This window comes from Larimichthys crocea, chromosome XXII (assembly GCF_000972845.2).
Source record: "Larimichthys crocea isolate SSNF chromosome XXII, L_crocea_2.0, whole genome shotgun sequence".
NCBI lineage: Eukaryota > Metazoa > Chordata > Actinopteri > Sciaenidae > Larimichthys > Larimichthys crocea.
Window position 1 is genome coordinate 21222821 of NC_040032.1, and position 12773 is coordinate 21235593.

The following is a 12773-nucleotide window of genomic DNA, read 5'->3' on the forward strand; positions in this document are numbered from 1 at the left end:
AATGACTGCATGTAGTTCATTCCAAGGCTTGTAGATTAATTTTACTTTAAAAAAAAAAAAAGATCATCAATGTATTGTATATGGAGCGGTCGTCTTGTTTAGATGTGGCCTGTTTCCCTCTTGTTTGTGCTTATAGCCTCTTACAATAACTGTGAAACATCACTTGCTAATTCCTCTTCCCTGTCAGAATGTACTTGGCAAGTGATAATGGGCTGATGGGGGAAAAGAGATGGATAAACAGCGCTTTGTACCAAATGAACACTGTGCAGTTTTAGTATAGAAACAAAGCGAACACTCATCTAAATTATGCATGCGTGTAATGTTGATGCTGGCACAGAAACTCAGCACTTTAATGCTGTCTTGGAAGTGGCAAACATACGCTATAGGGGGAAATATATATGTTCTATTTGTGTGTCACAGAAAGCACAAACTGCACCAAAGGATATTACACATAAAAGTCGTTTCCATATAAAAAGATGTGACAAATCTCACACAGCTGGTCACACTGTAAAATGGCTCTTTATGAGCCCATTATGCATCAGTGTGACATGCTTTTTGAAATGTTTGAAAAACTACTTTTTACAAAGACGTCTTTCTAATTTCCCAAGCTGTAAGGGTTTAGGATATTTTTTGAAAACAAAAACATGAACTGATCACATCATCGGCTCTGGGCTGTCATTATTGCCATGATGATTTTTGGCCCACAGTAGCTTAAAACACACACACATCCGAAATGTGGGTTTTTTCAGAGAAATACTTACTCAAGACTCAAGTGTATTAGATGATTTCTGTTAATTTGAAGACTTTTTGAAAGCTGTGGGACGTTTATGCTCCTTGTCAAAAGTTAAAGAATCTATAAAAGGTTGTTTTGTTCATAATTGGAAAAAAATATATAGTGGGAGAAAATAAGACTCAAGGTTGACAAATGCTGGATTTCCTGCTCATACTCAGCGATATGTACTAGTTTTAAACCTCAATTAATCAATATTTAGTCAATATTTTTGTAGAATTTGCAGGTCAACTGGGCTTTTTACTGTCTTTCAGCATACTACTTTTGGTTTAACTAACTGGGCTTTTTACTGTCTTTCAGCATACTACTTTTGGTTTAACTTAACTTTTGATTCAGAATATGCAATGTCTAGCAGCTAAAAGTGATTCTTTCCAAATGTCTGTCTTCTTTCTAATAATTGGTGGTGTGGTGGTGGATAATTGTCCCATAATCATAAAAAGGCAATAAGCAAATTTCATCATATTTTGGCAAATTAAAAGCTTGTGAAAGTGCATAAGGGAAACCAGTGATGTCTTTTTTTTCATGAATAAATGATGATTATTGCTCAAACATTATGATCTGTGACACTAAAAGTGTTTTTTAAAAAGGTTTGATTTCCATTCAATAAATGATGTCCTCTTCTCATCCTAATAACCAAAGCACACCAGCTGTGTCTCTAACTCCATCAAGGTGAATTCTTAGTACAGTAAGTGTTGATGATGATCCTTTTTGGGAGCTGAAGACAAGTAATGAGTCAACAGCTGATTGAAGGGTGCTCATCAGAAATGGTGTAAATCTCAGCAGGGTTGTTTAACACGTGGCTAACAGAGAGTGGACAGGAGAGAGGGAGGTATCTAGATGTAGATATATTTTTTGATACCCATTTGGTCACAGGACATACATGGTATAACTCGATCATTGAACAAATGTTCCAATATGTTCTCACTTCAACTGTTCAAATACTGCCGCTCGGCCAGTGTCCCCATGCTTCAAATTACAATGCTGCTCTAATAGTAATAATTTCTGGATATACATTGCTCTGCAGTCAAGTTCGAAAAAAAATGAATATGTAACAATCAGTTAGACTTTCAAAATAAAGCGTGCATGTGAAACATTTGCACAAAATACTTTTGGTTAGATCGTAAGATATACCTGAATAACTTAGATAGTCTTTGTAAATTACTTTTGGTTTCACATAAGACACAAACAGTGGTCTCCTCCATATTCTGACTTTCTCTCTCTTTATACTACATCGCCTGACGTTGATGGCACTAGCTGGTTGAAGGTGGATATAGTCTGTAACTTTCTAATCTTCTAATGTAACAATTGGTTTTGGAGTTTGACAGCATTTCCGATATGTTTGATTATGTTTATCACTTGAAAACGTTGAGTAGTCTAATTACAGTATACAGTATACATGGCTGAGTGTCAGTCCTTGTTTAGACTGTGGACACTTATAGAATCTTTCACAGATTGCAGCTTTGTAATGATTTCCAGTTTGAATTCATTTGATTTACAAATTGATAGGGATTAATAGTATATTATCTTATTTTACATTCTTCCATGTCATTCCTGTGTTTTCTATCAGCTTAAATGTAAATGATAGGGTAAACAGTCGGATTCCAAATAGTTGGTTCTTGAATTTTCTACAGGTTACTGTCTGTCTGATTCTAGAAAAATCTTTGTTTGTAATGTAAACAGGTTGAAATAAGTATCCCGGCGTATATTTGTTGTTTTTAGAAAACAAAACTACGATGACTTGCCAAGATATATGTATTTTATTCTTTTGTTGGGAACATCAGCGAGCTTCCCAGAACCACACACCAAATCAAAGTGATGGAGACAGACTGAAAAGGCGGCAGATGGAGAGACGACAGTGAGGGAGAGAGAAATGGGGGAAATTGTGGAAACACAAAAACACAAAGAAAGATAGATGAAGAACAAGTGAAATTGTTGTGGGCAAAATGTGCGATGCGCCAGCCACGGAGATGATGAAGAATGGGACAGATCAGCTGTTGGCAGCCATGTTCCCACGAGAGCAACGTCTGGGGATCTCATCTGCTGTCACTCTCTTTGCCTAACCTGGATTGTGGATAGTGTGTGTGTGTGTGTGTGTGTGTGTGTGTGTGTGTGTGTGTGTGTGTGTGTGTGAGAGAGAGAGAGAGAGAGAGAGAAAGAGAGAGAGAGGAAGACAGAGATAGAGAGATTGTAAAACACACATGTGAATCTGTAATATTAATTAATTGTACCTGTTCATGTGTTTATATAGGGTTTGTGCCATGTGTGTTCAATGACAAAATCCAGTGTTTGTGCTTAACGTTAGGATGGTGGTAAGCTTCATGTTGGAATTTCTCCAACTATAGACTGCTCAATGTTTGCCATATCCTAATATAGAAGGTTTAGTCCTATTTCTTTTTAATTAAATATTTTTATAACTTTTTGCATTAGAAAACTAAAGTTATTTCAAGTCGTCAACTTGATCTGTAAAGACAAAAGGAGATGGCCTAGCTTATTTAAATAGTCTGAAAGACAAAAACCTTCACCGTGTCACCTTCTGTTTTTATTATATTCTCTTTAACTGTTTAAAAGGGATGATCTGCATTCATGATTTTCTGTTATTTAGAAATAACAGACTGTTACTATGGATACAACACTGATCATAGACTCTGGACCATAGGAAAGATGCAACAAAAACATCTATAAATCAAATCATTTTTTAAATATTTATTTTGCGCCATTTCACTGATTTCTTGAATCGTTTACTTGCACACATTGTGACATGTATCTCTCTGAAGGTGTTTTGCCTTACAATTTACGACTACATTTCTAAATTTTGTTAATATCAGTATTGGATTTTTTTCTTTCAGTGCACAAAAAAATTGCCCCATTATTTTCTTGTGTCTGATTAAGTTGCATTAGCAGCTCTTCCATATGAGTGAAGACTTAAAAACAGAAGTCGACATGACTGCAAAACAGTTCAACGAGTGCAGAGGCATCAGATTCATTCCTCAGGAAAAGCTGCATAATTCATAAACACCTTCCTGAATTCATGTCTGAATTTTTTTTTTTTTTTTTTTTTTGGGTGTGTAAGCAGCATGCAGTAACACACTGCAGCAGGATCCCTTCACCTCCTTTCTTTTCAAAATCAATTAGTCTCCTTAGAAAGCAGAATTAGGTTGAGGATTCTTTGAGAGGGGGTTGATGATTGTGATGAAGTTCTCACCGGCATCACCTTCATCATCATCAGCTTCATTGCTGTTTCTGATTAGCTACTTAATGGCTTTACACGTCATTATGATTAATCATTGTGGGAGTCCCCTTCGCTCTGGCTGAATTATGCAGCCGCTGCTTCGGCGGAGGAGGGCGAAGCGCTGCCTGCCCGCATTGAAATAACAAGACAAAGAGCTGTGCGGAGGCCATGAGATTGCACACACACGGACATGCAAACCTACACATATAATCTCAGCCCAGGCCGATGTTATTCTGTTTGCTAAATCTGTTTATGCAAAGCCATCAGGATCTTCTCCAACTGTTAGAAAAGTTGCGATGTATTCTTACAAGAGCAACAAAATACTGTCAAGATTTAAAATACAAAGAGCATGGCAATGAGAAAAAACACATCACATCCATTATATTTTTCTTCGCATCTCCTTGAGATTCATTCAAATACATTTTTCAAACACTGAGAACTGAAAGGGGGGAACAACACTCTGCTCAACATTGTGATGAAAAGGTGAGACAACACTAAAAAAATGTCACTTCTATTCTTAAAACATAACTCTTTTTGTTTTTTTTACTCTGTTCTCATTATATTGTATGCATGGGACAAAACAGCACATATTACAATTAAACTTTAACTTTAGACACAAGAATGGAGTTGAGAGATGATGTTTACGACGAGGTTGTTTCACAAGTATCACAAAGGTCAAATCATTGTTAAACAATAGCCAATGTGTTTCAAGGTTGCATTTCAGCCAATGTGTCCCACCTCTTTTGCTCTCCACTCAGACTGTTTGCATGCAACCCAAACCTGTTCAAATATGACTTGTCAATACTGTTCGGAGTACAAACAGATTACAAGTGGTAACCAAAACCCTTCCTATACGAAAAACCCTTTGTCCTTTTTGCAATCATATGCAGATATCTGTCTGTAGAGATTGCCAACAGGCAAACCCTTATGAGTGAAATGTCTCCACAACTGTTGGATGGATATGTTCATACTAAATATGTCAGCAAAACACCAACTGTCAACATTTCATTTGCTTGTGTCATTTAAAACAATCACATGTAATATCTGACTAACTGACAAATAACATCAATTCAACAAGTTGTCAAGAAGCCACACAGACAACAGATGATCGCAAACAGACACACATGAGAAACTCTGAGGTGCTGAAATAAAATGTCATAGCTGCTGTCATTTTTTGAATACATGATATATATATATATATATATATATAGCTGTATAAATACATCACATCACACAAAATAAAACATTACTTATTTACTTTTAATTAATGTGACAGCCTCAACCAACTGTAGCCTCCCACTTTAATTTCTCTTAACAAAAGAAGTCACACCTAAATGAACACAAGTCAATGAGTCAATGGTAATTTCTACCAGCCATTAGCCATGCACCATCACACCAGACTGCGGGAACAGAAACACAGTCCAATAACCTTTTTTTCTGTGTTGTGTAATGTAACTTTTACCTAAACAGGCTGTTTTTCATCACAGTTTTCCGATGAAGAAGGTGGTGAAAAACGTTGTACATATAACACCGAAGCCCCACTGCACACGTCACGATTTTGGTTCGTCCTGCACTTCAAACCCCACTGGGAGCGTTTCAGAAGTGAGCCTTCAGTCCACCATACTTTGAGACTTACAATGACAATACTGAGCTTCCTAACTAACCACAGAACAGGAGAAATTGGGGAAACAAAATAAATCTCTGAGAACTCCAGCAAGGTTTCCTCAAACTTTCCAAGACAAGTTGAAAAAGACACTCCTGACAACCAGTCAGCAAAGATAGAGAATGAGCCAACAGTGCTGTATCAAGACACTATCAAAGACACAGTTTCAACACTAGCAACAAGTTCAATAACAGTAGCACCAGCCCAACCAAGAGCTCAGTGGGGAAATGACAAGGAGCACTGCCCAGTTCCACTGATGATCAAATGAAGTTCAGGTGTGGGTGATCCAGGAACTCAGAGAGGGGCATGGCAGGCCTGAAACATGGTGAGAGAAACAGCACTCCCCTAAAAGGAGGCCAGAAGAAAGTCAGTGGATGTAACAATGTCCATTGTTTGGTTTATTTTACAGGTAAAAGGAAATGCAAAATATTTCTGCATGGTTCTCACTGAAATGCAACTTGCAAGTCAAAGTTAACTTATCTTATAAGGTTTTTACCTTCATGCTTTCTTTCTTGACATTAAGCAGCAGTCTTACAGTGCTTCACCCTTTATAGGGCACACACATTGAAATACTGTAATATTCAATATTCATATTTAAAATTTCAACCCTGGAGTGTTAATGGTAAGTAGACATTGTTTTCTTTTTTTGACTTTTGAAAAAAATATTCATTTTTAGGCTGCAAATCAAGGTCAAAGAAGTTACCATATACGGTCACTTGCCCACCTAGAGTAAAATTTCCAAATTCCCAAAAATGTATTTCCAAATAAAAAAAATCAGACATATGTCTTACGGAACTTATGACACTTATTTCAACATATCACACATGTGATACAGTGCAAAAATGTTAGGGTAGGGGACTGTCTCCCATCTCTGGAAGGGGATGGAGAGTGCACAGTCCATCCACCCAACAGGGCAGCGATTCGCAGTGCCCAGGGAGTAGATGTTGGGGGGGTACGGTGCCTTGCTCAAGGGTAACATACCTGACATTTGCTTATTGGCTGGAGGAAGTCACATGTTTCTACTTCTATATTGAGAGATGTGGGGCACCATTTTAAAAGCCCATGAAACTGACCATATATGGGTTAAATGGTCACTTAATGTCACTTTGGAAACGTTGAAATGCTGTTTCAAGAATCTTCCTCTGTTTGATTGTCACATGTCCATTAATTCTCTGTAATGAACAGTCTGACCAGACACCTTTGATAAAGGTGTTGGTGTAGTGTGGAAGCTGTGACAGTTTTAAATCATTAAAGCAAACAGTAGGTGATTGTTGGGGAGTTGGTCTTGGGTGACCAAGATGACATTTATTGTTTCTTATACTGTTCTGTCCACTTTGAATGTTACGGTGATCTGCAAGGTAAAATTGCCGTTTTGTCAAAAGAGTCTGGTGACAAGCAGGATCTATATTTTCTATTATATTATATTATTGGAAGCACAGGCTATTGTCCTCAAAGATTAGCTACGTTGCTACTATCGCAGCTACTATATGACTATATGAATTATGGCTTTATTTTGACCTTACCAGTTTTAGTGTTGTTTTTTTGTGTTGTTTCTGAAATGTGGTTTATGATTGAGCCCATTTGTTTTGGTCTTGAAGAACAAGATCAGGAATTTCTTATATACAGCATGTGAATATGTGATATGCCAGCTTTGTTTCTTAGCTTTCTGGTGGATAACAATTGTATCTGTATATAGAGTTTAAATAACATTACAATTCATTTTTGAGTTCACATACATTGTGCAGTGGGCTGCAGCCGAAGGTGTTCAGTAGGATCCCGGTGGTGCATGGGAGCACTGTGCTGCGAAACGATGGTGCTCAGCAGGATGGGAATGCATGAAATTATCCTGAGCCATGTGGAGAACTGACTCAACTGTGGAAAATCAAAACGGAATCAAAATGTAAATTCAAAACCGGTCCATATTTAGACTTTTTATTATTATTCTTGTGGTGAGCATTTTGCTGAAACTGCAGAACAGCACTCCAATACACACTCTGCAGTAAAGCATGCAGTTAAAAGCCTAAATATATACACCTCCCTCCTTCTTCAGATAATACCACACTACAGGTCAAATCAGTGTTAGTAGCTGAATAAAATGGAAACATGAAGACAAGTAAAGTGAGTGGAGGACCCACTCACTCTCTCAGACAGAAGGATGTGTATAGGTTGTTCTTGCACTTCGCTGTGCCAAAGGAGTGTCTTCATTTGAGTGAGAGTGGTAGCCTTGTATCAAGGCTTCTAGCAGCACCATCCTTCAGATCTCAATTTTCAAGATTTGTGAGCCAGAAAGGGTAAGAGGGAAAGAGGGAAGATAATCAGAACGAGAGAGAGACATAGAACGAGAGAGAGAGGAATCAAGGATGATGGAAAAAGGAATAAGAGGGACATGCAAGGGAGTGTTGTAATTATATCAGGAAGGGACTATAATAGAGTATGCTTGGTGATAATTGGGAAAAATTGAGAGATGGGAGGTGTGTATCACAGAGAGAATAAAGAAGATAAAAATGTCCACTCAATGATTTCAAGTTCTCAGCAAGTTTATTAGAAAAATATTGCATTGAGATGCTTTATTCCAGCTTTGGATTCTGCTTCTTTCATTCTATACAGCAGTGCACACTAACACAGTGAGAGAAACAGACAAAGGGAGGCAGAAATTATGTTTCTGTAACATACTCTAAATAGATTTAATGCTATAAACTTTAATATAAAAGCTTCATTCACATCTGAAAACATGTCTAGGACAGTATTGCAGGTGTGTTTACCTTAATGTGACATCAAGGAGAGAAGATATTTTACCATTCAAACATAATTCAAATAACAGTTAGTTACACCCAAGTAATTTGACTGGACAAGAGATAAATATTTTTCTACAAGTAGTTTAAAACGCAATCGCATACAAGGGGCAATCATTTACAACATACTGGTGCTAGAGAGTCAATAAGATCAGGTTAGGGTTAGTCTGATCAGCCACCATTATTTATGAATTCACACATTATTAAACCATTAATCAAACCAATAACTAGCAGTCAACATCATATACCTCATTATTAGTTAGTGTTTCTGTAGTGGTGATAAATCATTAAAAAAAAAAAAAAAAAAAAAAAAAAAAAAAAACATTAGCAGTTTGGATTAAAGTAAAGTTCCCTGCGCTGTCCGGGGAAAATATCAATCAATCAAATTAAATCAAATACCAAACTCCCTTTAGGAAATCAGATTTCTTTTAATGTGACTGTTAAAATGCATAACTCTAAAAACACACGAGTGAGAGTGAAGGACATCATATGTCGACAGTCAGTCGGAATGAAGCAAACCCTTTCAAAGATTTCTCACTAAAACTTGGAAGTTCTGGTTGTTGATAGACTGAATTAAACACTGACTTAATTTACTGTCTTTTAGGTTTTTTATCCATTACCAAATTAAATACTAATTTTCCCGCTTCCTGTTCCAGCACCGAACAGAGAGTGAATTTACCTTCTGATAACATTAAACATGTTTGATTTTGTTGGAATCTCAAGATGAAAAAAAAAAGACTGATATTTCCACTAAAGCAACCGGTGACAGACTGACTGATTTCACTGATTGCACACCTACACAAAGTAGTGTGTAATGTTCAGGAAATGTTTATGTGTTGCTCGACAACAGCAGTGCCTATCCATTTTGGAAATATTTGTGTTGATGTAACCAAATAAATGATTAAATGAACAAACAAATCATAATCTCTTGTCACTTATTTCTCCGAACTAATAAATGGTGCTACAATGGAATCACAGCCCTTCTGATATTCAGTACAACAACACCTCTGTTACTACCTCTACTTTTCCATTGCTTTAATATTAAACGGAGGCAGGTTAAGATGTGTAGGAGGAAATAGAGTTTGAAATATAGTGTTACTATGGTGTTGATATATGATTTTATGGCCAGTGGGAATTAAAAGAATGACAGCCTGAGTGGCCGATTTATTGAATTGGCCCCTGACTCACTGCGTGACTCACGGTACATTAGTTTATGGTTGCAGGTGGAAAGTCAAAAAGTGTCACATCTGGCCTTCATGCATTCACGCTGCTACATTGGGGAAAAAGAACAAAACATGGATGCTTGTTTCTTTGCCCAAAAGCACCAGAAAAGAATGAATGTTCAGGTTTGGGTGAAGTGTATTGTTAAAATTGATTTAAACATGAGCTTGAAAATCTTTCAAATGCACAGCTTTGGTCATTGAGGGTTATTACAGCATCTTCTGTGATGAAGAAGAAAGTTTGGGAATCAGAAATCAAAACTCGGCTACAGTCTCTTCATTTCTCTCTGTGGTGCTGAAATATTCATACCTTCTTCTTTCTGTGTCTGACTCCATGAGGCTGCAACCATCCTTGTGTGTCACTCTCCATGCTTCTGAAACATCCATACCAAAGACATTCCTCAATCTGTGGGCTTGTCTGTACTTTATGTTCTCTCATTGGCTTGTCATCAGTCATAACCAGCCAATGTACTGTTCTGGTTAAAAGTCAGTATTTAGCAAAGTATGGTCCAAATATCTGGAAAAGTTCTTGTTCAGTTTGTTTTCTTGTGAGTGTCTTGGGGGCTGAATTGTATGGATTTGGGATAGACAAATAAAGATGTTTTTTTTTTTTTACCAGTGGAATCAATTATTTAGAACTTAACATAGATGTCAGAGTCAAAATATTTTATCTATCAATGCTAAATGGGGTTCACTGAAAAATACGGAAGCCCTAAAAGGCCATACATATATTATACAAACATTTTATTCCACCCGTTTTCTCGTGATAACGAGATAATTTTCCTCCGTTGTCCCATGATAACGAGATAATTAATTTGAGATCTCGAGAAAACAAAACAATAGTCTAGTGTATTAAATCAAGTGCGCATTTTGTTTTCTCAAGATCTCGAATTAATTATCTCGTTATCACAAGAAAACGGAGGAAATTATCCTGTTATCACGGAGGAAATTATCTTGTTATCACGAGAAAACAGTTGGAATAAAATGTATGTATGTATGTATGTATGTATGTATGTATGTATGTATGTATGTATGTATGTATGGCCTTTTAGGGCTTCCGTAGAAAATATAAGGCTGAAGTTTTTTTTTTCAAATTATTATTTACCAAATTTATAATTTGTACATTAACAATGAGAGAAAGATCTAAAGACTGTCCATTATGTTGACAGAACAGATTGTCCATTGTCGCATTGGCATTAGCCATTCATTATTATCACTACATAACCTAGTTTTCTCCAAATGTCATGGCAGCTGAATGTCTGAAGTTTCTCCAGAAAGCCCAATAATTCTGATGTGTTTTATAGACGATGTGGAAATCAATAGACTGATGACATAAAATGAAGGATAAACAAATAATATTGATAACCATTTAGCAGCCAGCAGCAGCTGATGTTACTGTGGAAACAGCAAGGAGGTAAAAATCATTCATCTGCTTCATTAAAAGTGACACACAATTATCAGTTGTCCAGGTTGCCACCAGAGAGTTCTACCCAAGCCCCGATGAGCAAGCCTGTTTTTGTGTGTCTCTCCCTGCGCTCCTGAAACAGTTGAACCAGTTCCTGCCTAATATTTCTAGATTTTTGACATAGTGTGAGAAAGTGTATTTCTATTTCTTCAGCTCCCTCATAACAATGACAGGACAGTCAGTCCTCTCTGGGTGGCCAGGTCTGCCTGTGTCTGCCCTTCTATATAACCACACTGTGGTCACTTAGTCTGGACACTTTCTTAGGTTTTTATTAGTGACTGTGGTTAGATAGTCTGCTGCAGTATACTGTGTCTACACACATTTATTTATATATAGTTTTTATTGTGAGTGTGTAATATTGTCCTCTCTCCCTGGTTATTCTACTTTTATTTATATAATTTATTACAGTTATTATTACTTAAGTATTGTTATTACTTATTTAGTATATACTTTATGTGACAAATAAATTGAATTGAAACACAGTCTCTCTCCATGGTTCTGAAACAGGCAAACCCAGTCAAGTGGCACAAGATAATGTTACCAAACCAAACACAATAAACTACACATCCATATATGGTGAAATTAAAGCAACACTGTGTAACTTTTCTATCATAAAATAACAATCAAGTGAATGGTGTCTGTCATTCCCGCTCTGCATTCTGTGAGCCAGAAATTATGTATGTAACTCGTGTGTGCCGGTGCAATGCTCAGCAGCCTCTATGAACATAATGGCAAAGGTGAAAAGACCCAAGAGGACGTCATCAGAGGAAGCTATGATGGGAAAACGAAGGAAGAGATAGACTTTTAGTCTTTGGCAAGAGCCTCCTTTGCTCACATCTCGGCCAGGAGGGACTAAGACATGAGGAGATGAGGTGAGAAAAGGAATCAGGGACAATCAAACTGCGAAATGAGAAAGGCCTCCAGACCGTCTCTTTGTGTAGCTCTCCATGGTGCTGAAACATATAACGTCTCTCTGACTCTCTCTCAGGCTATCTTTTTATATCAATTCAATTCAACTGCACACGTTTAATACATACTCGATGACTTGATGACTAGCAAGCCGTTTACTAACTTGGTAAGTGACTGTCTGCCTTATCGGTTGAATGACTGCACAAACTAGTGTCGGTGTTGGTGCTGACTCAGAAAAGGGAAGAGAATCCTTTGGCAGCAGATATACAATAATTAAATATGACAGAACTTCTCTGGTATAGCTCCAAATATATATTTTACCTTGTGTTATCAAACTGTTTAGCAGTGATTGAGTTTTATGGTTTTGTGCTTTAAAACAGACGGTAAATGCACGAGTCATACTGTACATCATCAAGTGACACAGAGAGTAGAAGAACAACATATACATACACAATACCATAGCCATACACATGACTGGGAAAGATGACACCATAACTACCTTTGAATATAAAGTTAGGAGCAGACTTTATAATTGCTTCATAAATGCAGGCATGTGATCGTCCACTCACAGTCTTGCCAACGTCCTGGAGTCATCTTTTCCACTTCTCTCCCCTGGAATTCAAATCAACATTGCAATGTCTGCTTGTGGGTTCTTTGTTTTCTTGTTTTTTTTTGTCCATCTGTGAGATTTCAACAGTTTTTAGG